Raw genomic sequence first — 27,978 nt, forward strand, 5'->3', positions numbered from 1 at the left:
CCTAATGGGGAGACCACAGGAATCAAATGACCTGGGTTCTAATCCTGACTCCACCAATTGCCTGCAGTGTGACCTTGAGCAAATTGCTTAGGTGTTGCCTCCAGCTACCCTACCTGTAAAATGGGAATTAAATTCTCTAGACTGTAAGCTCATTGTTGGCAGGGAACATGTCTACCAACTCTATTATGGTGTATTCTCCCAAGTGCTTAGCACAGTGCTCTGCCCACAGTAAGTGCTTAATAAATATGATTGGTTGATTGCTCTCTAACTTCTTGATAAATGTAATTGATTGATTGCTCCCTCCTATTTAGACTTTGAGCCCCACGTGGGGCAGGCACTGTGACCATCCAGATTAACTTGTATCTACCCCAGCACTTAGAACATTGCTTGACATATAGTAAGTGCTTAAACAGTACCATTAAAAACAAACACATTCTCAGACCCATTCTCATGAGCCTGAGAGCTGGAGTGGATGGTTTGTTTTTATTTCTGAACTGTAGTGTTTCCTGGAGTGGTAAAGTTCTCCATGTTCAAAAAAAGGAACAGAAGAAACTTTTAAATGCTCTGAGTTTTAAATGAAGAAAGTAAACCCAACAAAATATTACATCTATATCTTCCAGTTTAATGACTAAATAGGCATACCCCATATTAAAGCTAAGGTGGTTCATAAAATTTGGGATGAGTGGTCAAGTGTGTCTTACCATAGACTTACCTGCAGTGTGCTAAGTTGTGTTGCAGAGCCAACCCTAACACACAACGTAGCTCTGCAGATAAGTAAAAATTTTATGGTAAATCTCTTTCATTCATTCAGTGGTATTTATTGAGCGCTGTGTGCAGAGCACTGTACTAAGTGCTTATCTCCTCTCATTTATTTCCCTCCTTTGTTTCTAGAGGTTTTCCTGCTCCTCTGTCCTCTGAACTCAGCCTCTTCCCCACTCCTCCCTTCTCTCTCACCCCATGTCCTAGTATAGGTGTATCTCATAACACAGGAAGTTTATATTCCTGGAAAATGTGACAGTATCTAGAAAGGCTGCATTGTGGGGTTCCTTTTTTCCTTAGACTTGCTGTTATAAATTGGGCTTGAGTCCAAATCCTGGAAAAATGTGGAATTTCTCTATATACTGTCACATTAAATATCACTAAGCTATTGCTTAATCTTTGTTAGAGCAATTCAAAGCATAACAGTCCACCCCTTAACTAAATGAATAGTAGTATTTAGTAGTATGCCTAGGACTTTTTACACAAGGGTTCAGGAGAAGGGCGTTCTGCTTACTGTGGTAGGGTTTTATTTTTTTAACTTCAGAGAAGAATTTGTCCAAATGATTGAAAAACAGCCTTTGAAATTTCCCTAAGCAGCCTAGAAGCAGGCTAACTTTTGAGCACAGTTCTTTACAGATTTGAACCTCTCGCTCCATATTTTTTAAAAAAATTAATTTGCTTTTTCTAAAATGGATATGAGGCTTTGTAATCTCCAAATGTTAGCAGTTGGTTTAGAGACCATAATTACTACCTGTGTTTTGATTTCTTACAGTGATGCGTTGGATTGTCGAAGTATCAAATAGTAACAGTGTATGCGATGGCTGAAACCATGGGTTAAGGTATTAAAACCTAGTGTTTGCATCTCTTGGTTATATGTCTCATCGAGTGATTGTAATTTGGGGTACTCCTGTGCTCCTAGCCTTGTATGTAGGGCACTGTATATGTAGATGATGCTCGACTGCTCTTTGAGGATAGCAATCATGTCTACTCACTTTATAGAGGTTTAGTCCCTGAGTAAACCTTCTTTTCCCCACCCCCTCTCCCTTCTGCATCATCTATCTACTTTGATCTGTAACTTTTGGGCATTTGATATTTACCCCAATCAGCCTGCCAGCAGCATTTATTTGCATATCTATAATCTATATTAATGTCTTTCTCCCCTTCTAGACTGTAAGCTAGCAGTAGGCAGTGAATGTGTCTTCCAACTCTGTTTTATTGTACTCTCCCAAGCACTTAGTATAGTGGTCTGCATGCAGTAAGCGCTCAGTAAATACAATTGATTGATTATACATTATAAATTATTTATATTAATGTTTGTCTCCCCCTCTAGGCTGTAAGCTTTTTTGGGCAAGATTTTTACCTTGGGGAAAGATTCATGAGTACAGAGTTATTGTGCTTACAGTGCTTTTACTGTTGAAATTTGTCTGATTCCTAGTAAATCAGGCGGGGTTTTTGGGCATTGTGGGGTAAGGAGGTGAGAAGACAGATGGTTTGTAAATTATGTGCTTTAAAAAAATAAGTTCCGTTTGATTGAGAAGCAGGACACGTTTTAAAAATACTTCTTTCATTGATGATCATGATCGCTCTTATGCTATTTTTCATTTCTGGCGGCAGCACAATTTCTATTGAAGTTTTGTGAATGAATGTTATGGGAAGTACAAATATTATAGTGTACTCTCCCAAGCGCTTAGTACTCTAAACACAGTAAGCGTTCAGTAAATATGATTTGATTGGAAGGAGCCAAGGTCTGTGGCTTAGCTAGGCTACTCGTACTTATTAGGGTGAAGGGACTCATGGTCCCTAATTCTTCCTGTTTCTGACTGTCTCCTACATCGGTTGTACTTTCCCCAGGGCTTAGTACAGTGCTGTGTACTATGGAGGTGCCGAGTAAATTCTGTTGATTGATTGATTGGGCGGGCGATCCTGTCTGGCCCTTCACTGCTCTGTTTTAGTTGGGAGTTCAGTAATAGCAGAGCTGTCAGGAATATTGAAATAGCAGTGAGGAGTAAAGAATCCTTATAAAGTACCGAGAGACTATGTCGCCACATAATTGTTAAAAAAAAAAAATAAGGCTAATGTATGAAGGTGGAGATTATACTCTCAGGTTAGTAGAGGGGCCTAACCAAACCAATTGTGAGCCTGGTCAGGTTTCACAGCCTATTCTCTCCCACGCCAGTCTGATGAAGTCCCATGCATAACAGAAGCGCAATTGAGGCTGGCTTTATTTCTGGCAAGTGCACAGGACTGAAATTTCTAAGGTAAAGTGGGAATCAGCCTAATAACTTCATCTTACAATAACCATAAAACATAGATGGCTCCAGCCTTACTAAAACAGGTTTTCAGATACTTTTCCAAAGAATGTTGCCTTTAGGACGATCCCCCAGAAATCTGGGCAGTTCCCTGAGTCTTCAGTCTTTCCCCCTCTAGATTGTGAGCTGGTGGTCATGGAATGATAATGTTGGTATTTGTTAAATGCTTACTATGTGCAGAGCACTGTTCTAAGCGCTAGATACAGGATAATCAGGTTGTCCCACGTGAGGCTCACAGTCTTAATCCCCATTTTACAGATGAGGTTACTGAGAAACAGAGAAGGTAAGTGACTTGCCCACAGTCACACAGCTGACAAGTGGCAGATCTGGGATTCGAACCCATGACCTCTGACTCCCAAGCGCAGGCTCTTTCCACTGAACCACGCTGCTTCTCTAATGTCTACTAGCTCTAGATTGTGAGCTCGTTGAGGGCAGAGAATGTGTCTGATATTATATCGTACTCTCCCAAGCTCATCTATAGTGCTTTACACACAATAAGCATTTAATCACTATGATTAACAATTTATACTACTAATAATAATGGTTGGACAGAGTCTCTGTCTCATATGGGCCCACACTCATAATCCCCATTTTACAGATGAGGTAATTGAGGCACAGAGAAGTGACTTGGCCAAGGTCACACAGCAGATAAGTGGCAGAGCCGAGGTTAGAACTCAGGTCCTCTATCTCCCAAGTGCGTGTTTTTTTTTCTGATAGGCCGCACTGTTTTTAGTTGTTTCACTCCTTTACCTTGGTGAAGTGTGGCTAGGACGTTGATGGGGAGAAGGAGGGAAAACAGGGAGCCCCTGAGATAATAGCCTCTCTTAACTCATCTCCTTCATCAGTAAAATGGTGAAAAGTGACTCTCCCAAAGTTTCATCATCAGAGGCACAGTTGTGTTTAGTATTTGGATGGCCCAGTTGGTTCCGGGCTCTAACCATTGGGTCATGCTGCCTCTAGACAGCACTCAGCCCAGGGTTATTTGGTTTCATGTTTGAAGACTTGCTGATAGTTCGTTGGCCAATGGACATAGCAAACTTGGCGGTGAGTTGATTAGCCTATTTGACTGGTCCTAAAATGGCAGTGTAAATGTGAATTTTGGGTGTTCTGGTATTTAGTGATAAAGGTATTTATTCGGCACCTACAGGGAGCATTGCAGTATACTAAGCGCTCAGGAAAGTTCCACAAGAGCACTAGACACAGTCCCTGCCCACAAGGAGCGTATGTAGTTTATCTTCTTAAGTCAACCGATGTTTTATTATCGTTTAAGCAACCGCACCAGTTGGTTTACTTTTATTTTTCCAGAACATTCAGTTCTGCCACAGAAAATGTTTACATTTCACTATTAGGGATGTGCTCATGGTGTCCGACACAGTACAAGAGCGTGATCTTTTGCGGCAACACAGCCCCCTCTTTGTAGGAGAACCAGGCGTATGTGAAGCCACGTTGCGCGAGATCTGCAGGCAGAAGAGAACTACAAGACATCAGATAAATTTGGAAAAGAACAAGGGAAAGGAGGCCTAAAGCAGAATAGAACAGAGCAAGAAAAGCAATGTAGATAAATGGATATGAAGTAAATGAGACAGGGAGGGTTCGGGAAAGAGGAAAATAAGTACGCTAGAAAATATATTTGTTTAATATCGCAGATATAAAGCACCTAGTCTTGTTAAATTGCTTCTAGTAAATGTGCCTCATGGCACTATCTTGTTTAAAAATGCATTGCTCTGATTACTGGAATCAAATTAGCAGTCTCAGATTCAAGATCTGTGAGTGCTTTCTGTAGAAAGGAAGCACATACTGAGAGTGAACTTATTTATGATCAAGTGATGTCTGGACAGGTAACAGGACCAATTGGGAGTCATAGTCTCAATCCTGACTTGTGTTTCCAGAAATGCTTCTGGATGTATCTATAGTCAGTGACAACATCAGAGTTGAACTTTTTATTAACATCCAAAATCACTAGATCCTTGCATTGCTTACAAAACAGCTGGGGGCTGAAAGAATCCCTTTTAAAAACATTATGTTTACATGTCTGCACCCAGCTAGACACCTTTGCTAATAAAGGCAAAACCTAATCATGCGCATCAACTACAGATGAATAGTGTTGGAAGAGTGTTTTATTGAGTTTTTTTGTTGTTTCCCATTTCATTCTCCTTCTACCCAAAACACAGGCCCCTTGGGTTTAAACATGGCCTCTTCTAGGGCCTCTTTCCCCCTTGGAAAAGGGCTTGGGTAATGGGGATTATTGGGTCATTCATTCGATCGCATTTATTGAGTGCTTACTATGTGCAGAGCCCTGTACTAAGCTCTTGGGAGAGTACAAAGTAACAATAAACAGGCACATTCCTTGCCCAGAATGAGCCTACATTCTTGGCTCTCACCCTCTCTCCTGCTCCTTATAATAATAGCATTTATTAAGCGCTTCCGGTGTGCACAGCACTGAAGTAAGCAGTAGGAGAAAATACACAGGTGCTCCTGTGTATTTTAGGAAAGCCACCAGCCTTCCAGAATCATTGTGTAAAAAAAATGGAGACAATGATTGACATCTCCCTCATTAATGACAGTTGAATGATAGTAATTTTAGATGGGTGAAGCAAAGGAGTAAAATGTGACCTCTGGTCAGCCTCTCCCAGAACTTGATTAGGACCTTAATGTACACCACAAACTATACAGAAGCCTTCATTTGGGATTGTAAAATCCAGGTGTGGTAACCAGACAGATATTCAAGAAACCTGAAATCATGGTTTGTGAGTAAAGTTGCATGGAGGCCCAATAATACGTTTATTTGTTTTGGTGTGTTTGGGGTTCATTTTGGTAAGAACACAAGTTACTTTCTGTCCTTTCAGCAATTTAGAAAAACATAACTTTGTTTTTATTTATAAGAGACCTCTGCTCTTATTCAGAGTAGCACAGTGCTTTGTTTGGAGTTAGGATTTGAGATATTTTTGCTTTTCCCCGAGATCAAACTACTATCCAAAGAAATAAGACTTGTTATTGCCTTAATGAGGGCATGCTTTATCTTGGTCCAAGAGGTTGAAGCCAGTTCACCTTGGGTTGGCCTGCTATTGTAGGAGGGAATTCCCACCTGCTCAGTGCTGGGATCAGAGATCGCCATCACAAGTGACATAGAGTACAGCTTTGCTGGAGAGTTGGAATGGGCAAGGTGGGCCCAGCAAGGGAAATGGAATTTTCCCTTGGAATCCTTTCAGAATTCTGTCCCCAAACAGGGAGCAGTAAGGGGACCATCCCCTGAATGGAACAAAAAAGAATGGAGTATTCATGGCTGCTAGACTGGTATCCGTACAAACCACTATCACTGGAATCAGTTCCTTCACACAAAAGCAGGATGACCTAGTGGAGAGAGAGCACGGACCTGGGAGTCAGAGGACCTGGGTGCTAATTCCGGCTCCATCGCTCAACTGCTGTGTGACCTTGGTCGAGTACCTTAACTTCTCTGTGCTTCAGTTTAACCTCATCTATAAAATGGGGATTAAGACTGTGGAACCAGCAACTTGACTATCTTGTATTGACCGCAGCCCTTAGTACAGTGCCTGGCACAGGGTAAATGCTCAACATATATCATTTAAAAAAAACCAGAAGCATCAAAAACCGCAGGTTTTAGGTCCTGAAGTCTCAGAATTGGAGGTTTTGTTTTTGACGGGAGACTATCTTAAGTTAATAGGTTAGTTGAGCCAACCAAAACCGTTGTCTCTTTTCAGATTTGGGGATACATACTAGTGGTGGAAGTTTCCTATCTTTTTGTAGGTTTTTCTTGGGGACTGGTATCTGCGGGAAATTCCGAGTATCTGTGATGCCAGAAAACGTTTTATTACCTTTTCTTTCTCCACTTGAGAGAAATGTCAGTCAGGAGCCGAATGGCATCTCCTAGTAGTGGGTCCTGCCATGCTGCCTCTGGCTGAGATTTGGGCTCCAAGATGGGCCTGACAGGAAGATTGCCCCAACTGAAAGCTCATGTTTTCTCTTGTTTTCACTTGCAGAAGCCACTAGGTCATGACCTCCCCTCTATTCGGAAGGTTATAGTGGGGGTAATTTAGAATAATTTGAAGTCTCACTTCTCAATTGCCAGTGATAATGCCTTGGAGATGTAGCTAATTCTTTCCATGGGATTTTCCCTCGCTACCCTCATTATTCATGGGAAGGGTACCAGGCAGATTTTTCTGTTTTGCAGATAGAGAAATTGAGGCCTAGAGAAATTAAACGGTTTTCCCCGGGGACACTTTAGGAGTCCATTTTTCTGTGTTCAGTTAGCTCCACTGCCATCTTTTAAAGTTAGGAATCAGGACACAGACTTGGTGAATAGGTACACAAATAACGGAAAACTTTTTGCATGTTTTAGACATGCATTCAGAGTCCTGAACATTTTTCAAAAAACCCGGAAGATGCTAACGTTCTGCCTGTAATTTTGTGAATGGTCACAGCATACCCTTAGTTCATGGGGGAGTTGGGCTTGTGGCTTGTATTGGGCAAGTGGAAGAGAATACTGACTCTGTTTTACTCCATGTGTAAAGAACTGGGCTGGTTTAGAAAAAAAAAAATGTTGTGTACAGTGACTTTTTTATGCTTCTTTTTAAAACTGTCCTAGTGTCCCTGCACACACATGTGTGCAGATCTTAGAGCTTGATCATTTAGAAACAGTGATCTGCTAGTGCTGGACTGGAAGGTGAGAATGGCACCTTCCCAGTTTGGGATTCCAAATTTTCCAACCACATCACTGGAGAGGTGTGGCCTGAAGGATGGAAATCTGCTTGGGGTTTGGCAGCAATCCCAACCCAAGATTTAAGTGCTGGTCCTCTGCAGGATGAGCTTGTTTTCTTTTAAACTCAGGTCTAGCTTTTCCAGGGGCCAGTGGTTGTGGGGAGTTGGGGGCTGACAGACGGCTGGGCACCCCGAGGTTACAGTCGAGGGTTGGGCAGTCAAGAGGTCTTCTAGCATTAAAAGGTCTTGGGAGTGATAGTACAGCTCTTTTTCAGGAACAAATGGCATTTGCTTAGCATCTATTTTTAATACATTGGGAATCTTAAGAGGAAAAGTGACTCATTTGCCTTCTTTCCTCAGCTTTTTCCTTTTCTCAAGATCACTCATTTTCCCATTGGCTACAAGCACACTTTTTCCAGTTTTCTGGCTTGTGCACCAACTCCCTGCCTTGTCTCTGTCTCCAGGAAGTGCACAAAGATTTCTTATTTTGCTGTGAAACATACTCTGAGTTGGCACATAGACAAATTCTTCCCTCCTCCCTGCCCCGTAGATAATCTGTGCTCTTGTTAAAATAAGTAACGCCTAAAAAAGTGCTGGTTGCATGGAAGCCATTTAATCTTGCCTCAATTATGTTTTGCAAGTGTTTTTTTTTTTAAAGCTCATACATTACTTTCCACAAGGAAGCTTACCACAAACGAAGATTATTCATTGCTCAAATGTGAAGCTGTCTATCTTGACTAGTGAGGGGTTGATCCCTTCTGCCTTTTGCTTCTTCATGTCCTTCCACTGCCCACCTTCGGACCATCTTACTTTAGTTCCCCAACCAAATGTAGAGGAAGGGGAGATGTAAATGAGTTTCCGTTACTCCTCTGTAGCAGCTCTGATATCAGGTCTAGGGGAGAAGTTTGAATTAACTGGTTAAAGTGTGGCTTGGTACTCTTTGTAAATTTTCATGTGTCATGCTATTTCTGTCAACAGTTGGTTGTTTTGAAATAGATCTTCAGAATTAGTTAAAGCAGGGAACAAACACTTACTTTTGACAGACGCTCTCATTGGGAAATATTTAAAAAATATCCTCTGTTGCTATTAAATATGGAAGGGTCCACCACCCTGGGTTAGAAATTATCACTAGAGAGGTGGTCTTCTCTTCTGAGAAGAGGAGGCCAGATCAACTGCTTTTGTAGAGAGACAGTAATGCTGGGGCGTTTCCAATGCTGGATTTGAACCCATAATTAACTTGATATATCACTTCCAAAGCTGTGGTGATGTTCCAAAATGAAACTGTACATAAGGGGAGTGCCTCAGGTGACAAGACACATTAGGTAACACTAGAAAAAAATGATCCAAAGTATCTAGATTTTTCAGTTCCATTCAAAATAAAGGAGTTTGGGTAAAGCATAGCTAAAAGTAAAAAGTTTGTGTGTGTGTGTGAGTGAGAGAGAGTGTGTGTGGCATTTTCCTTTTCCTTTTTAAAACTAGTAAAAAAAAAAAATGAAAAGAAATTTAAAGATGTACTTAGACTTTGGCAATTTGAAAATTAAAGAAATGTACTGATACATCACCTTCCCTGCAGATATTTTGTGCAACTCCTCTAATAGTAGTGAATGTATGGATTAGTGGAAAGAGCATGAGTTTGGTAGTCAGAGGTTGTGGGTTCTAATCCTGGCTCTGCCACTTATCAGCTGTGTGACTCTGGGCAAGTCACTTAACTTCTCTGTGCCTCAGTTATCTCGTGAACCCCAGATGGGACAACCTGATTACCTTGATCTCCCCCAGTGCTTAGAACAGTGCTTGGCACATAGTAAGCACTTAAATATCATTAATGAAACAATTATGGTTCCTGTTAAGTACTATGTACCAAGCACTAAGTGCTGGGGTAAGATACAAGTTAATCAGGTTGGACACAGTCCCTGTCTCACATGGGGCTCACACTCCTAATCCCCATTTAGAGATGAGAGAACTGAGGCCCAGAGAAGTTAAATGACTTGCCCAAGGTCATACAGCAGACATGTGGCAGAGCTGGGATTAGAACCCAGGTCCTTCTCACTCCTAGGCCCATGCTCTGTCCACTAAGCCACACTACTTCTCCTCTGAACCTACTAAGTTTCCTTCCTCTCTTTCTCCCCTGCCAAAGGGGAAAGGAAAGGTAGAGGTGGTTAGGGAAAAAATATTCTTGTTTGTCTAGGTCTTCTGGTGACAGTCCATAGAAGGTGGATTGTTCCAATTGAAAATGACAATGCTTGTGATTTGGGGCCAGTAGGTTTCCTGTCACAGAAATGCTGGTCTCTCTTGGGTTATTTGTGTTGTTTACTATGGAGCGGATGTCAGTTACGTGTGTAGTGCTTGGGAAAGAGCGTAGAAAAGTCCATGAATGCTGTAGATGTACCTTTAAAAAAAAAATGACGATTTCCAAATTAATTTAGAGAACCAGAAAAACAGGTTGGGCATGTCATATCATGAAATTTAAAGATGCTAAGTTTAGGCTCTTTCTGCCAGCATTGTCATATTTGGCCCAAGCTAGTATAAAGGAACTAAATCTCAGGAAGAAGAGTGGGAGATTCAAACCATCCCAAGGTGTTGAGCATTCTTCTAATGCTGAGGTTTTAAAGGATCAACTTGAAATATTCTTCCTTTGCAACATTTGCCTTGTCGTATGTTCTGCAGGGTCATGAGCTATTTTATCGGGATATGAATTCTCTTTGGAGTAAAAAGCACCCTAGTGGTTTTGATCCTTTTTCATTTTACAGCTGATTTCATTTTACAATGATTTTGCTATTTAATTTATAGAGCAGCTATACCTACCAGTTAAAGGAAGTGCTGAATTTCATCCAACAGTACTGAGCTTATTTTAGGACAACCTTTCTTAATGATCTCAGAAGCATTAGTGTTGGCCCACATCCGTCTATCAATCGTTGTCTCTTGAAGTAGAAAGGAAATAAGCAGACCTAAGACTATATCTTTCAGGTCAGTAAAACTGGGACTTGAACATATTGCTTTAAGTCCTAAAATCACATGACAAACATTCTGGGCTTTTCTCATCCTTCTCCTTATGCAGTATTGTGTTTTAGTGGTGGGAGTGCTGGGAGAGGAGTGAATGGAGATGAGAAAATGAGCTTGTTTTTCACTAATAAAGTGGATGACAAAATGATACTAAAGGCTGATGCCAAGAGCATTAGTGCCAGCTCCCAGAACATAAACCTTGATGTATCAGAAGACTAAATGGCTCCCTGCCCTGGGTTTGGAAAGTATCTTTTTCTTTTATTTACTGTGCATTCATTTCAGGATAAACAGAGTGTTCTGGAAGAGGGTTTTATTTTTATTTTTAAAAAAATTGATTTTATACCTCACCCCCCAAAAGCACTCTCAGATAATGCATCTGAAACAAAAATAATCAAAGATTCCTCCAGTCATTTGAATAAAAAAACAACCCTAGGTTATTTAGCTTGTCCAAGTGAACATCAAATAAGGTCATCATCTTTAAAAAAAAAAATCCTTTTTTATTAGATTAGAAATTAGGAAGAATCCACCCCGACTGACTCAGCCTTTGTTTTCTCCAAGCCCAGTCCAAGGTCCGTTATTTTCCCTCCTTGTTTCTCGCCTGGAAACTGGGAACATTCTTTGCAGCGTCCATCCCTCTTCCCTATTATCGGTGAACCGTGGCAGCGGAGATGATCATGATGGATTGGGAGTTTGGGGAGGGGAAGAGGAGGTCACTGGGGCTTCTCAACATTGCTACAGAAAGGCCGCTTCCTATTGAGAAGGGGGTGGGGGTCTTCATTTGCATCCCAAAGTGCCGTTAAACTAGAGGACCGGGATGTCTGCGGTATTGTATACTGGCCGGACATTCAGTTAGACGGGGAGCATCAGCTACAACAAAGACATCGTAAAGTAAAGCAGGCACAGTCAGCTCTGAAAGCCAGTCTAGCTGGGACAACCAGCCTAGACACGGTGGATTATTCGGGGGGTTGATAGGAGGTCTTTGGAGTCCCCAGAGTCACGTGGTCTGTTTTGAAGTGGTCAATCAATCCAAGGTATTTATTGAGAACTTAGTATGCGCAGAGTACCGTACTAAGCACTTGGGACAGTGCAGTACAACCGAGTTGGCAGATGCATTCTCTGCCCACTATGTGCTTACAAGCTAGAGATGTGTGGTGGAGTCCTTCCTCTCTTGCTCACCCCAGCATGGAATTCCTCCCTTGAGCCCCCCAAATTTTGCCATCTATCTCTTTCCCCCATCCCGGATCTCTGGAGCTGTAGCCATGGCACAGAGAGTTTAAAGGCACTGGGGAATAGCCATGCTTTCATGATCTAGTGGCTTGAACCTGGGACTCAGAAGGACCTGGGTTCTAATTCTGGTTCTGCCACTTGTCTGCTGTGTGACCTTGGTCAAGTCACTTAATTTCTCTGTGCCTCAGTTACCACATCTGTAAAATGGGGGTTAAGATTGTGAGCCTCCTGTGGGACATGGACTATGTCCATCCCAATGTGCCTGCACCCACCCCAGCGCTTAGTACAGTGACTGGCACATATTCATTCATTCAGTCGTATTTATTGAGCTGTTACTGTGTGCAAAGCACTATACTAAGCGCTTGGGAGAGTACAATGATAAAATAGAGATATTCCCTGCCCGCAACGAGCTTAGTCTAGAAGGGTGACAGACATTAAGTAAATTACAGATGTATACGTAATAATAAGGACTTAACAAATACCACAATTATTATTATTGCTAGGAGTTGTCTGCCGGAGGAGCCTGACATTTGGCTGCAGGGCTCCTGCAGTTGGTTTTACCAGCTGGGTTTGCTTCCCAGATCCTGCTTCAAAATGTGACCAGAGATAGCAGTACATCCACAAGGGTGAATGGAGAAGCCCCAACACTAGAGAAGAATAAAAGCAACAAACAGCTTTCTGAAACCGGCCAGGGGAGGAAGAGAGGCAAGAGGAGAATACAGCTCTGGAACCCCTGGACATTTCAGAGGAATAAGTCAGGGTTTTTCTGCTCTTAGAATGTTTTAGTGAGCCTTTCCGTCAAGGAGCAAAACATCAAGCAATCAGTGGTATTTATTGAGCACCAGAGCACCTTCAGTTAGAGAAGGCTGCTCTAACTGCTGGGGAGAGTACAGTACAATAGAATAAGCACTTTGTTACTCACCCCAGCCCTACAGCAGTCAATTAATGGTATTGAGCACTATGTGCAGAGCACCGTACTAAGCGATTGGGTGAGTACAATGTGCACAGCACTTTTGTACATATCCATATATTGTTGTATTTCCCTTTTCTGTAAATTTTTTTTTAATGTCTATCTCCCCCATAGGCTGTAAGTCCCTTGTGGTCAGGGTTCGTGTCTACCAACTTTATTGTATTGTACTCTTCCAAGTGCTTTAGTACAGTGCTCTGTATACGGCAAGGCTCAATAAATACCATTTGTTGATTGACATGATCTCTGACCTTAAGGAACTTACAGCCTGGTAGAACATGTTTTGAAGAATTGTGCTGCTACTTTGTGTTATTTCCCCTTACCCCTCTTCAGTTTAGGTGGACCATACTAAACATTTGATGGTGGCATTTTAATCATTACAAGGGTTATGGATTCGAGTAAAAATCCTGAAAAATTTATTTCATGTACCGTGAAAGCATTGAGTAACAAAATAGCTAAATTTGACCCCCTGAAAGAAAAGAGTTGACTTAATAGGTTGTGCAATACTAGAAAATTTCTTTGCAAACTTGATTAATTTTTTCCATGAACAGTGCAGCAAGATTTGCCAGGTGGTTCGTCTTCTTGGAGAAATGGAGATACTCAAATTTAGGGCAGCTACGTCCGAGTGAGCGTCACAAAAAGAAACCAAGGCATTGGCAGAATTTTATGGTCACCGTTGGTGCCAGCTGTATGGAAGAGAATTGGGGAAAACATTTTACTAGATCCTTTTTGTTGAGTGGGATTTCTTCCAATAGAAGCTTCCTGGTATCTATCCAGTGGAATTTGAAATGACCCAAGTAAGCTGAGGGCCCCTTTGGCTGTGAGTCAGGGAAGGGCCTTCTTGCAGTTCAACCTTCTAACTCTCCAGAAGTTGCCTCTCTCCCAAGCACTCAGTACAGTGCTCTGCATAATGTAAGCACTCAATAAATACCACTGATGGATTATTTAGGATAGGGAAGTGAGTGGTTTCCTGCACACTTGTTCTCCAGGGTAGGCTGTTAGTTCAGTTCTCCCCCAGAAAAGGAGTTATGTTCTTGCCAAAAACCCCACATTAAGGGAAATGCATGCTATATGATTCCCCCATTCCAACACTTTGCACACCCTCCAAACGGCTTCTTCCAACTCCGCAACAACGTGCTGTTTCCAAACCGGCCTGCACAGTCACACCAGTGCTCTAATCTTCTAGGAACGTTCTAGCCAAAGCACGTAGGGAAAACACGTTATGGCAGAACTGAATGCACCTTCCCATGTCAGTCAGTCAGGCAAGGGTATTGGTTGAACATTTGCTGTGTGCAGATCACTGTATGAAGTGCTTGGGAAAGTATGATTCAACAACATAAGTAGACATGTTCCCTGACCATAATGAGCTTCCCAAAGTTTTCCCTGAAATTGCCCATCATGAGGCCCATTGTTCATTAACTCAAACCTTGTTTGAAGCCTAAATTTTCTAATTTTTTCCCTCTGACAACCCGTTATAATAATAATGTTGGTATTTGTTAAGTGTTTACTATATGTGCAGAGCACTGTTCTAAGCGCTGGGGTAGATACAGGGTAATCAGATTGTTCCACATGAGGCTCACAGTCTTAATGCCCATTTTACAGATGAGGTAACTGAGGTACAGAGAAGTTAAGTGACTTGCCCACAGTCACACAGCTGACAAGTGGCAGAGCCAGGATTCGAACCCATGATTTCTGACTCCCAAGCGCGGGCTCTTTCCACTGAGCCACGCCGCTTCCCGTTATGGGTCTGTCTTGTTAAATTTATCGAAAGGCTTCTTGAACCTAGTGATATGTTCTGCCTGCACTGCTCCCAGTGGTGGTCTTAGCATCCTCCATGTGGAAAGACTGTATTTGTGTCGAGTCTTCCACTTTCCAGTGTCAGTGGCCCTCCCTGGAGCTGGTGGTCTGATGATGGAGACATCTCCCAATTCATATTCCCCGCTTTAAAAAAAAAAGAAAAGGTATTTAAGCACTAACTGGTGCCAGGCACTATAATAATAATAATAGTGGTATTTAAGTGCTTACTGTGTTCCAGGCACTGTACTAAGCGCTGTGGTGGTTATAAGCAAATCAGGTTGGACACAGTCCCTGTCCCACATGGGGCTAATAGTCTCCATCCCCATTTTACAGATAAGGTGATTGAGTCAAAGAGAAGTGAAGTGACTTGCCCAAAATCACACAGCAGACAAATGGCAGATCGGGGATTAGAACCCACTACCTTCAGACTCTGAGGCCCGGGCTGTAGCCACTGTACCATGCTTCTTTTCATACTTCTCTGTCTACTAAGTTTGGGGTGGATACAAGGTGATCAGATTGGACACAGTCCCTATCCCATTTGGGGCTTACAGTCCAAGTAGAAAGGAGTAGGATTTAATTCCCATTTTACAGATGAAGAGACTGAAGCCCAGAGAAGTGAAGTGACTTGTCCAAAGTCACACAGACAAATGGCAGAACTGGAATTAGAAGCCAGGTCCTCTGACTCACAGACCTGTGCCCTTTCCACTAAGCCGTGCTGCTTCTCCACCTTCTCTGGTACGTCACCCCTTTGGCCCTTTATTTGTTTACTTATTTGTCATAGATTTTCAAGTATTCAGTTGAGATCATTTATATCACCCTTCAAGCTCTTTCAAAGACTGTTATTTTTTTGGTGGGGGAGGTGTCATTTTGCCATCACCACTTTTTAGTCTTGGCTGTTGTCTCCCTTTTCAAATCTGAGGCAGGGAGCTATGTTTCAAGTCCACAGTGAAGTAACGACAATATGCTTCTTTTAGAAAAGAGGTGTCAGAGTTTAGAGGATCTTACCAGAGATTGAGGTATAAGAACACACAGTAGTTATATTGACTTTCTCATTGTTTCTTGTTGCATTTTTATACCTGGGGGAGCAAGGTCTGGACTCCTTTCATTGTGCTGTGAAGTGGGGTTTGGGTGTAATTTCAGCTAACCTAACCTTTCTCTGGTCAAAGATATTTTCTTGGGAAGAGTTTTTGTACTGGGTCAGAGAGCCTGCATTTCCCTGAAATTTGAGGTTCATTAAATGAACAAGCCGGGAAATGAAGTTAACATCCCTCTTCTCCCTCTTTTAGGCTATGACATTTTTTGAAGATAAATTATGACGTTTTTGGAGATTAAGGAACTTGACTGAAATTAGGGATCAAATGAGAAACAGCGTGACCTAGTGGAAAGATCACAGGCCTGGGACTCGGGAGAGCTGGACTCTAATCCCATCTCCAGCACTTGCCTGCTGTGTGACCTCATGGAAGTCACATTTATTCACTCATTCAATTGTATTTTTTAAGCGCATACTATGTGCAGAGCACTATATTAAGCCTTTGGAATTTATCTTCTCTGTGCCTCAGTTTCCTCATCTGCAAATCGGGGATTAAATACGCGTCCACTAAGCCATACAGTTGCCTGCTCTGTGGTAGAGGGTTTCGGTAGATTCCTCCTGGGACTAAATTTATGGTGTATGAACTAGTGTCTGCATGAGCAGGATGTAATAATAATTGTGGTATTTGTTAAGCGCTTCCTTAGCTGCTAAGTACTGTACTAAGCACTGAGTAGGTCTAATCCCCGCTCTGCCACTTGTCAGCTGTGTGACCTTGGGCAAGTCACTTAACTTCTCTGTGCCTCAGTTCCCTCATCTGTAAAAATAGGAGTGAAAACTGTGAGCCCTACATGGGACAACCTGATTACCTTGTATCTACCCCAACGCTTAGAACAGTGCCCGGCACGTAGTAAGCCCTTGACAAATACCAACGTTATTATTATTACAAGGTAATCGGGTTGGACACAGTCCCTGTCCTACAGCAGGTACACAATCTTAATCCCCATTTTACAGATGAGGAAATCGAGGCAGAGAGAAGCAAAGTGACTTGCTTAAGGTCACACAAAGACAAGTGGCAGAAGTGGCATTAGAACTCGGGTCCTTCTGACTCCCAGGCCCATGATCTTTCCACTTGGCCACTCTTTTTCTCTATGCCCTGCGGCAATTGAATTGGTGCCCTACATTGTAATTCTGTACGATCTCTTTAAATGAGAACATTAGGTGGTCATCTCCTTGAGGGCAGGAGCTCAGTCTCTTACTTCATGTCTAGTACAGACATTTCTGTATTATTCTGTAGAAGCAGCATGGCCTAATACAGTAACCTCCTCTGTGTCTCAGTTACTTCATCTGTAAAATGGAGATTAAGGCTGTGAGCCCCACTTGGGACTCGGACCGTTTCCCACCTGATTAGCTTGAATCTATCCTGGCGTTTACTACAGGGCCTGGAAGATAGTAAGTGCTTAAGAAATCCCATTAAAAATTCTTCCACAACCCCTTTTTTTAGAATATGGTGGGAAGTTAGAGTACAGTTACCATACCATGATTGTGAGTTGGTAATAGAGGTCAAGGGCTTAGTATAGTGCTCTGAACACCGTAAGCACTCAATAATAATAATAATGATAATGTTGGTATTTGTTAAGCACTTGTTAAATGCCATTGACGATTATGATGATGAGATGCAACTCTCCCAGGAATTATTTTTCAAAGTAGAAAGGATCCTGTGGCAATCCTGTTCTCAGCAGTTCATTGGGAACCATTTCTAGCCATTTAGAATTCATTGTGTACTAGAAACTGATTTTAAGAAGTGCAAATTGGTTCCCCAGGAGGTGCTAATAAGAATCAGATAAATATCAGAGACAAGTACAATAATTCAGGTTTTACCTTAACAAAGCTTTTTCATCTTCTAACACTTTCTTGAATTTCCTGTGATAGCCTTCTCCCATTTCAGTTGTTTTCATATCTTTCCCCTAACCCCTATTTCCCTTAGAAACAATTATTGACAGAGCATGATTTTGGGATAGCTGAGTGTTGGCAGGGATGTGTCTATTGTGCTGTAGGAGGAAGGTCTGTAGGGTCCTATGCCCACAGTAGATTGCTCAGTAAATACTGGTGAAGGGGAAAATACAAATTATTTTGGATGTAGCATTTATTTTTTGGCATAGAAGCTCCCACCGCACAGATAAGCAGCATGACCTAAAGGAAGGAGCATGGGCCTAGAAATTAGGGGGCCTGGGTTCTAATCCCAGCTGCTCCATTTATCTGCTGTGTGCCCTTGGGCAAGAAGTCACTTAATTTATCTGTTCCTGTCCTGTTACCTCATTTGTAAAGTGGGTATTAAGACTGGTAGCTCTTGTGGGACAGAGACTGTGTTCACCCCAGTGATCTTGTTTATCTACCCCAGCGTTTAGTACAGTGCCTGGCATATAGTAAATGCTTAATAAATTTCATTAACCAAAAAAAAATATTGTTGAGACCGGAGACCTCGTTTAATAAGGGAAGTAGCCTATTGGGTTTCCTATGCATGTTTATGTCACTTTTACTCTGACAGACTGCCATGGAATTCACCCAACATCTTGTAGTCTTCTCCCTATCTCCCTACATCCTCCAAGACATACCTACCTCATATGCAGAGCCAGCATGGAAATTCAAACTTAAGAGTTTCTAAGCATTTGGAATGAATGGGAGCCAGCTACTTCCTTTTCCCTGGAGTTTCTTGTGGCTGGCCTAGATGTTTGAAGCCCCCTGCATCAGTTTGGCCAGTTGCAGTCATTGATTCATTTAATCATATTTGTTGTGTGCTGTGTGCAGAATACTGTTCTAAGCACTTGGGAGAGTACAGTACAAAAATGAACAGACTCATTCCCTGCCCAGTCATTTTCCTTCATGCCTGCCCCATCCTTCCCTTTCCCACTGATGCCTGGCAGAGTCAAAGCTTTGATATATATAAATTACAGAATTCCAGAATTATTTGCTAATGTTCTTTTCCAGTCCTCTAGACTGTAAGCTTGTAATGGGCAGTGAACGTGTCCACTAGTTCTGTTGTACTCTCCCAAGCACATAGTAAATGCTCAGTAAATACCACAGATTGACTGATTTATAAAATTCTGTGTTTCACCCCTTTCAATTATTCAGCTCTTTAATTTCCACTTCTTCCTATATTATGCCTTTCTCCTACCACTTTTCCTTTCTCCTGGCTTCCTTTTTATTTTCCTCCATTGTGATTTTGATTGCTAGAGGCCTTCTTATGTGAAATTATTACTAGTAACAACAAAAAATGTTATCCTTTGTTCCTAGAAGCTGTTGTTTGTTTCCAACGGTGAAGTAATTATGGGACATTGGAACATTCAGTGCAATGGGGGACACACAGACACACACACAGACACACACTCTCGTTATTGAAGCGCAGGTCATGTCCTTTGTGAAAGAAACAAAAGGTCACATCAGACAATTGTAGGCAGATTTTCAGGACAGGATAGGTCGTTCATATGTTTTCCTGCGACTGTTGCATGCTTAGTTGGCAGAGTCTGCTAGAAGGGAAGCCTTGGTCTGAAGAGGAAAGATCTTGGGAGGGGACCTATTTACTACCTATTTACTGTAATACCGTTCTTCTGGTCCTGGAGGTAATTGGGCAAAGGGTGCCCTTTGGCGACTTCCGGCATATGAATTTTTAGCTTCCACAATGAGGCAAATAATGGAAAATAGTTATTCTTTGATTGAAAAGTGTTGGTTATGGCATGCTGCTCCATTCATTGGGTTATTTGCATGTAAGAAAATAAGTACACTTATCTCTGTGCAATTCTTAATGTTGGCCGCATTACCAGACTCTAGACTGTAGGCTCATCTCTAGACTGTAAATTCGTTATAGGCAGGGAACATGTCTGTTAATTCTGTTGTCTCTTACTCTCCCAAGCGCTAAGTGTAGTGTTCTGCTCATAGTAAGCACTCAGTAAATACCATCGAATGACTGATTCCCAGATATGCTTTGAAGAGGTTATATACGTTCATTTTCTGGAATTCCGCAGAACAAGAAAAAGCAGTTCAACTGCCTAGATCTAGATGAAATTAAGACTGTCCTGATTGTGGAGGTTGTGTAACTTTCCCTGATAACTTGTAGGGATTTGAAGAATCTCTATCTTTGAAGGCTCATGAGATGATATCTACTATGTCCTGCACCCTTAAGAGATCACGGCGCATGCCTTCGAGGTGTGTATTATTCAGAGTCAAAAATTAGTAATTGGATTTTTTTTTTTTCCAAAGGAACTGATTTGGTTTGGAGTAGTGACCTTCCTCTTCTTGTACTTTACAATGATGGAAGCCCGAGTCTTCTTGTGAAGGATGCCCTTGTGAGTGAGAACTTGGTCACTGTAGCTGAAGCTGTAAATATCGGCTGACTGCCCGTCTTCCTGTCTAAACTGCACTTCATGTAGACCTGAGGATTAACACTGCTAACACATCCACCTGTGCTGAGCCTCATTCCTGTTAACTGGATAGCACTGTGAGTCTAAATAACTGTAAAAAATGGGATTCGTTTTCAGAGGAAAAAATATGACACTCTCAGAAACTTGGTCAGGACAGCATGCTGAGTAAATTCATTGGGTCATATTTCTTATTCGTATATTTATTTAAAGCCCCTAGGAGCTTTGCCCCTGAGAATCTTTTAACTGGTTCTACTCTCTCAAACGCTTAGTACGGTACTCTGCACAGAAAGTGCTCAATAAATACCACTGATTGATTGTTCCCTCAACCCTCCTCCCCCAAGAAAATGACCATGCAGTTCCTGGGTGAGCAAGGTTTATGGCTTTTAGGTTATTCTTTAAGGGAAAAAAAGGCTTTTTTATTACATGGGCAAGGAGTGAAATGTATTTAAAGGATTTTTAAGGTCTTTTTTCAGAGTAGGACATTATTTATAGGGCACCAGTGTTGGCTGGCAATTAAACAGCCTAATGGAAAGAGCATGGGCCTGGGCATCAGAGGACCTGGGTTTTAATCCTGGCTCTGCCACTTGTCTGCTGTGTGACCTTGGGCAAATCACTTATTTTCTCTGGGCCTCAGTTATTTCATCTGTTAAATGGAGACAAAAGCTTTGAGCCCCATGTGGGACATGGACAGTGTCCAACCTATGTCCAAGCTTGTATTATCCCTGCGCTTAGTACAGTGCCTGGCACATAGTAAGCACTTAACAAATACCATTAAAAAAACCCCCTATGTCCTCCAGCCTAAAACATCTCTTAAATATTACATTTTCCTTGTTAGGATAGCATATACCTAGCACTTAGTTTTTAAGATCAATTGTGATCTGGTGACGTATGTTTATAGGGAGTCCATATATCTACATATGCTTAGGTTATTGCTTGCACTATTCTCCCAAGTACTAGCGCAGTACTCTGCACACAGTGCTCAGTAAATACCACTGATGGACTATTAATAAGCAGTTAACAAGTGCCATAACTTCAAGCCCGAGGCATTATGAAGTATTCTCTTACCTGGCCAAAGCTATCATGGCTAAGATTGAGTCAAGGTGACTGGCCAACTGATTTCCAGAGGAGGAATTGTATCTGCGAGCTTCCTAGGGCAGCCTAGAGCTTTCCATTGTCCCAGCTGATTTTTTTTTTTTTACAGTATTTGTTAAGAGCTTACTCTATATCCAGCACTGTATCAAGCACTGAGCCCCCCTTTCCCTCTGCTCCCCCTCCCCTCCGCCCCACCTCTGCTCCTTCCTCTTCCCCCTTCCCCTCCCCTCAGCACTGTACTCATTTGTAGATATTATTTGTTTTGTTCTTGTTTTTGTTTTGCTCTGCTGTCTGTCTCCCCCGATTAGACTGTGAGCCTATCATTGGTCAGGGATTGTCTCTATCTGTTGCCATATTGTACATCCCAAGCACTTAGTACAGTGCTCAATCATTACTATTGAATGAATGAATGAATACAAGATAATAGGGTTGGACACAGTCCCTGTCCCACATAGGAATCACAGTCTTAATCTCCATTTTATAGATAAAGTAACAGACCTCCTCCCCATCAAGTATCTGTGACTCCCCATAATAAGAAAACACAGTTTGGGTTTTCATGCCACAATTCTAGAGAAAGGTCTGCCTGGGGAGGATCACAAAAGGAGAAAGCAGTGATTCACTTCTGTAATAAGTGGGAATGATTCTTAAACTTAAGAATATCATTATCCAAGTATCAGGTAAGACACAGGTATTTTATCTTGGGTTCAGAATAAAATGGGGACATTTTTGAACCTGGAACACCAGTGGCTTAAGGACTTTCAGGAACGTTTTATATATTTGAGATTTGGGGCTTAAGCTAGATGGTACTAAGTTATGTTGTTCCCAAAGCCTGTGTTGTAACCACATCAAATTAGAGTTTACAAAGAGGTGCAATTTTAGTATCTAAACAAGATGAGTTGTATTAAGATTTCTCCCCCATTACTCCTCAAAAGGAAGGGTTTTCCAACCGAAACAATAATATATTTTATGGAAAAGTGGGCTGACTGTAAAGTCAAGTGATCAATCAAAAGAGAGCACAGCAGTGCTAAACTGTTGCATTGGGATTCTATAATTTGAATATTTGGATTGTATAAAATTAAGGCAAGAAGAGACCTGCCAAGAAGTGGTATGAGAACCTGATAACTGAAAAACCTGAAGCAAGATATCGCAGGGTAACAAATACTAGAGATTGTCATCAATTTGCTCCCATATTTGGAAAAAAAAAAGATAGTCCATTTATAATAATAATGTTGGTATTTGTTAAGTGCTTACTATGAGCAAAGCACTGTTCTAAGCGCTGGGGTAGATACAGGGTAATCAGATTGTCCCACGTGAGGCTCACAGTCTTAATCCCCATTTTACAGATGAGGTAACTGAGGCCCAGAGAAGTTAAGTGACTTGCCCACAGTCATACAGCTGACAAGTGGCAGAGCCGGAATTCGAACCCATGACCTCTGACTCCACACCCCGTGCTCTTTCCACTGAGCCACGCTGCTTCTCCGAAAAATAGTTCTTAGGTGGTGCTTTTTATTAAGATGAATTAAAGATGATGTAAAATGAGGATTTTTTGCAGGGCACTTCCTGGGTTAGGGTGATTTAGGAAAAAAGAGTCTGCAAGTTCTTCTCTTCTAGGGTGTGAGAACTGACATGATAGAGATTATCATCATCTTCAAATGTGGTATCCATGAATGTTGAATTTGGCACTGGGGGTTCACAAAGTTTGTTAGGAGCGGGACCCTCCCTTAAGCAGTTTATGATCTAGTGGGGAGATCAAGCTACACAGCCATTCGTGGCAACCAGATTTTGTGGATTATGTCAACTGCAAATTAATCTACAAAGCAAGACAACCACCTGTGGGGTGGCCAACCTCAGAGCCAAGGAGGGGTAGCAGAAGCAGCTCTGGCTTGTCATCTCTGGCCTGCACGGGTTTTTGCTGCCCCAGTGCTATGGCCTCCTACAGAAAAAGTGCCAGCGCTTAGAACAGTGCTTGCCACATAATAAGAGTTTAAAAATTACCATTATTATTCAACAACCAACCAGACAATTCTAAGCAAAATTGAGAAACAGTTTTGGCTTCATTTCAACACCGCCTGCATTTATTGAGCATTTACTGTTGTGCAGAGCCCTGTACCAAGAGCTTGGGAGAGTACAATATTAATTCATTCAGTAGTATTTATTGAGTGCTTACTATGTGCAGAGTACTCTACTAAGCGCTTGGAATGTACAATTCAGCAACAGATAGAGACAATCCCTTCCCATTGATGGGCTTACAGTCTAATCGGGGGGAGACAGACGGACAAAAACAAGACAACTTAATCGCAATAAATAGAATCAAGGGGATGTCACCTCATTAACAAAATAAATAGGGTAATAAAAATATATACAAATGAGCACAGTGCTGAGGGGAAGGGAGGGCGGAGGAGCGGAGGGAAAGGGGGCTTAGCTGAGGGGAGGAGAAGGGAGGGGCAGAGAGGGAGCAGAGGGAAAAGGGGAAGCTCAGTCTGGGAAGGCCTCTTGGAGGAGGTGAGCTCTCAGGAGGGCTTTGAAGAGGGGAAGAGTTAGTTTGGTGGAGGTGAGGAGGGAGGACATTCCAGGACAGCAAGAGGATGTGGACCAGGGGTCGACAGCGGCATAGGCGTGAACGGGGGATGGTGAGGAGGTGGGCGGTAGAAGGGAGAAGAGGTAGGAGGGGGCAAGGTGATGGAGAGCCTTGAAGCCCAGAGTGAGAAGTTTTTGTTTTGTGCGGAGGTTGATAGGCAACCACTGGAAGATTTTAAGGAGGGGAGTGACATGCCCAGAGTGTTTCTGCAGGAAGATGATCCGGGCAGCGGAATGAAGAATAGACAGGAGCGGGGAGAGACAGGAGAAAGGGAGATCAGAGAGAAGGCTGACACAATAATCCAGCCGGGATATTATGAGAGCCTGTACCAGTAAGATAGCCGTTTGGATGGAGAGGAAAGGGCAGATGTTGGCGACAATAGAGATACCAGACCCAATCTACCCGCAAGGAGCTTACAATCTAGCAGGTGGTATGGACATCAAAGTGGATTACAGGTAGGGTGAGCAATGGAGTGTACAGACATGCGCATAGGTCCTTTCGTGGGGTGAATACTCAGTGGTTGGGTGACATGAAAGTGCTAAAATGACAGTTGGGGGTAAATAGGTTGGGAAAATTAATCAAGGGAGTTTATTTTAATGTTTGTCTTCCCTTCTAGACTGTAAGCTCGCTGTGAGCAGGGAATATGTCCACCAACTCTGTACTCTCCCAAGGACTTAGTGCAGTGGTCTGCAAGCAGTAAGCACTCAGTAAATACCACCAGTTGATTGACTCCATCCTGTAGATTGGTTGGTAATGCCAGTAAATTTTTCTCTTTTTTGCCTTCTCCCGCACCCCTGATTAACTCATTAATTCACTCGTATTTATTGAGCGCGTAGTGTGTGCAGAGCATTGTATTAAGCACTTAATCTCCTGTTCAATTTAGTTTGTCAAGTTGTGCCTTCATTAGTTGTCCCAAGGGTCTTCAGAGGTTTGGTTAAATAAAATGTAAAGCATGTTTTGGGAGACATATGAGTCCTCTGAAGTTGGGCCACCGGAGCTTGGGTTGCACTGAATTGAAATTGCCTTTTTCCGGCACTGTTTAACACTTCACTGCCACAGTATTGGATCAGTATTTGCAGCACTGGTAAGATTTTTATGGCCCTTCCTTGGACTCCTAGGTGAAATTTTTTTTATGGTTTTTAAGGGCTCAGTCAAGCACTGTTCTAAGAGTTGGGGTAGATATAAGTTTATCAGGTTGGACACAGTCCCTTTCCCACATGGAGCTCACAGTCTAAGTAGGAGGGAGTAGGATTTAATCCACATTTTATAGTTGAGGAAACTGAGGCACAGAGAAGTGAAGTGACTTGCCCAAGGTCACAGCAGGGAAGTGGCAAACCCGAGATTAGAACCCAAGTCCTCTGAACTCGTTGCGGGTAGGGAATGTGTCTGTTTATTGTTAAAGTGTACCCTCCCAAGCGCTTAGTACACTTCTTTGCCCGTAGTAAGCGCTCAATAAATATGATTAAATTGAATTAACTCCCAGGCCTGTTCACTTTCCACTAGGCCACATTGCTTCCCCAGTGAGGAAATGTGGATTTTACTCGAATTCCCAGAGTTCCCACAATTAGTAGCAAGTTAAAAGTTGAGACTTGAAATTCTTTAACAACCCAGTTTTAAAAACTGAAAGAGTTCCTAATATTTCATGTCATGAAGGAATCTCATCTTGCCCCAGGTTCACTGAAAGGGCAGGGGTGAGCTCTCTGTGTTACCAGCTTTAGAAGGCTGCTGAATCAGAAGGCTGCAGACTGCTCCCTGTTTATCAACTTAATGAGGTAAAAAACTCCAATGAATTAATGGTTCCATTATATGTAAGTAAGCTACATTTTAAAAGTAAATGTTAGCTTGAGTTTGTTATTGGAAGGGAATAGAATTGCTAGTGGTGCTCAAAGTGAGCTTTTGGTGTTCTTAGAATGCAAGAGGATGTCTGTGATGTGAAGTCAAAGGTCACAGCCAAATCCTGTGAAATGTTCAGTGATTCCCAGCATGCATTTTAACGCTTAATAATTGCAGGGATTTTGCCATTACTCAGTGCGTTTATTCATCGTTAAAGTGTTTTCATGCCTCAAAAGTGTTTGTTTTATGGGGGTGCCGTTTCCTATTCGAAAAGAGGAAGGCTACAAGCCGAGCAGATGACTGGATTTCCCCGGTAAGGGGCAAGCTCCCCCTTTTAAAAAATGTTTGTCTCCATGTCCTGAGAGTTTTTGTAGCCAGAGAAAATTGTTCTGTTTTCGTTAAGTGTGCGGCCAAGACTAGTAAGAGACCTTTTTCCCATCTCTCCCCATGGATTAATCTGAAAAGACAATCCTCCCCCAGGTTCATTAGCAGGAGTTGCTGAACATATTGTTCACGGGTGGTTTGTTTGAGAGGATCGTGTTGGCTGCTATTGTGTTTTGAGGGACAACGGAACCTAGAAATTAAGGACGATTGAATGGTGTTTTCCCTTTGGTTGAGGATGCAACAGAGTTTATCCCTGTTCATTAGCCCAACATCATCTCCAAACATCACATTGTTGGGAAGAGGACAAAATCATTTTTGCTCAATATGCACGATGGTAGTGGGTATTGCAGTTGTTGGTTCAAAGCAACCATCGATAAACAGTGCAAGTATGCTGTGTAGATTATGTTTTTAAATATCTCTCTTGGATGGGTAGTTTGTACAAAGATGTTTTGTGTACTGTGTGTGTGGGTGAGCAGGGAGGGTTGCGTACATATACGTATAATAATGAATGGATCCCTTTCAAGGTCCCATTGACCTTGGGCAAATCACTTAATTGCTCTATGCCTCAGTTACCTCATCTGTAAAATAGAGATTAAGACTGTGAACCCTATGTGGGATGTGGATGGTGTCCAACCTGATTAGTTTGAATCTACCCTAGTGCTCAGTATGGTGCCTGGCAAATAGTAAGTGCTTAACAAATACCATAAAAAAACCAATGTGAGTGTCACAGGGATGCTTTTGTTAATTTATAAGAAGCAGTGTGGCCTGCTGGTTAGAGCATGGGCCTGGGAGTCAAAAGGACCTGGGTTCTAATCCTAACTCCTCTTGTCTGCTGTGTGACCTTGGGCAAATCAGTTAACTTCTCTGGCCCTTAGTTACCTCATCTGTAAAATGGAGATTAACACTGTCCGCCCTATGTGGGGCAGATACTCTATCCAACTGGATTATCTTGTTTCTACCCCAGTGCTTACTACAATGCCTGGCACATAGTTAATGCTTAACAAGTACCATAAAAAAATACATATATTGCATTCAGCCTGCCTCTGAGCAGGAGATACTTCCTCTGAGTAGGCTAATGGGGCTCAGTGTTTGGCCTCAAGATTTTTGGAAGGCCTGGAGTGGGGGAAGTACTGGAAAACTACTACAGAAGATTCTGCCATGATTAATATTTTAATCTCTGAGACAAAAGACCGGAATTCTTTTAAGGCTTCAGTGACTGTTTTGGGAGCTTTTTGCCATGAAATAAATCCCTAGAGGAACAGGTAGAAGTTCATCGATTTTTGTCACTACAAGTCCTTGCAGCCAAGTTTGTGGTGGGTCAAGTGCCCGGTAGTCCGCCTGGTTTAGAGGGTAAACTGACCAAATCAGTTGGCACTTTCAGGGTGTGGGTGCACTGACCTAGTGTTTTTCTTCAAAAATCAGAAACTAGTGTTAGGAGAAATGTGGGTAAAGGAACCCTATGTGGGACAGGTACTGTGTTCAACCTGATTATCTTGTAGGCCCCCCCCAGCACTTAGAACAGTTCCTGACATATAGTAAGTGCTTAGAAAGTACCATGAAAAAGACAGAAATTCATATATCTGAGTCAATCAATCCATTGGAACAAGGACTTTTCTCACAGCATGGCAGGTAAATGCTGAAGAAGTTGCAGAAGCATTGAGGTGTGAACAGCTGGGGCTTATTAGCATAGCCTCAGAACTGTCTCCTCTCTTCCTTCCCCAACTCTCCTTAACATGTCACTCTCCATTATCATCACCTTCATAATAATAATTATGGTATTAAGCGCTATGTGCCCAACACTGTTCTAAGCGCGGGGGTAGATACAAGACAATCAGGTTGTCCCATGTGGGGCTCACAGTCTTCATCCCTAT

General features: G+C 42.2%; 1 protein-coding gene across 4 annotated transcripts in view; it reads left to right on the forward strand.

Moving 5' to 3' along the window:
- C16H1orf21 (chromosome 16 C1orf21 homolog) overlaps positions 1 to 27,978 on the forward strand; it is a 153,590-nt gene that overhangs the window by 12,790 nt on the left and 112,822 nt on the right. The window contains exon 2 of one of the 4 annotated variants that reach the window (XM_039914334.1): positions 20,060 to 20,297. The exons of 2 other annotated variants lie outside the window; for them this stretch is intronic. The gene's annotated coding sequence lies outside the window, so the exon portion shown is untranslated. The remainder of the gene's footprint in view (positions 1 to 20,059; positions 20,298 to 27,978) is intronic. One more of the 4 variants, XM_039914335.1, reaches the window with a different exon arrangement.

The sequence above is a fragment of the Ornithorhynchus anatinus genome, chromosome 16 (assembly GCF_004115215.2).
Source record: "Ornithorhynchus anatinus isolate Pmale09 chromosome 16, mOrnAna1.pri.v4, whole genome shotgun sequence".
NCBI classification, from domain to species: Eukaryota; Metazoa; Chordata; class Mammalia; order Monotremata; family Ornithorhynchidae; genus Ornithorhynchus; species Ornithorhynchus anatinus.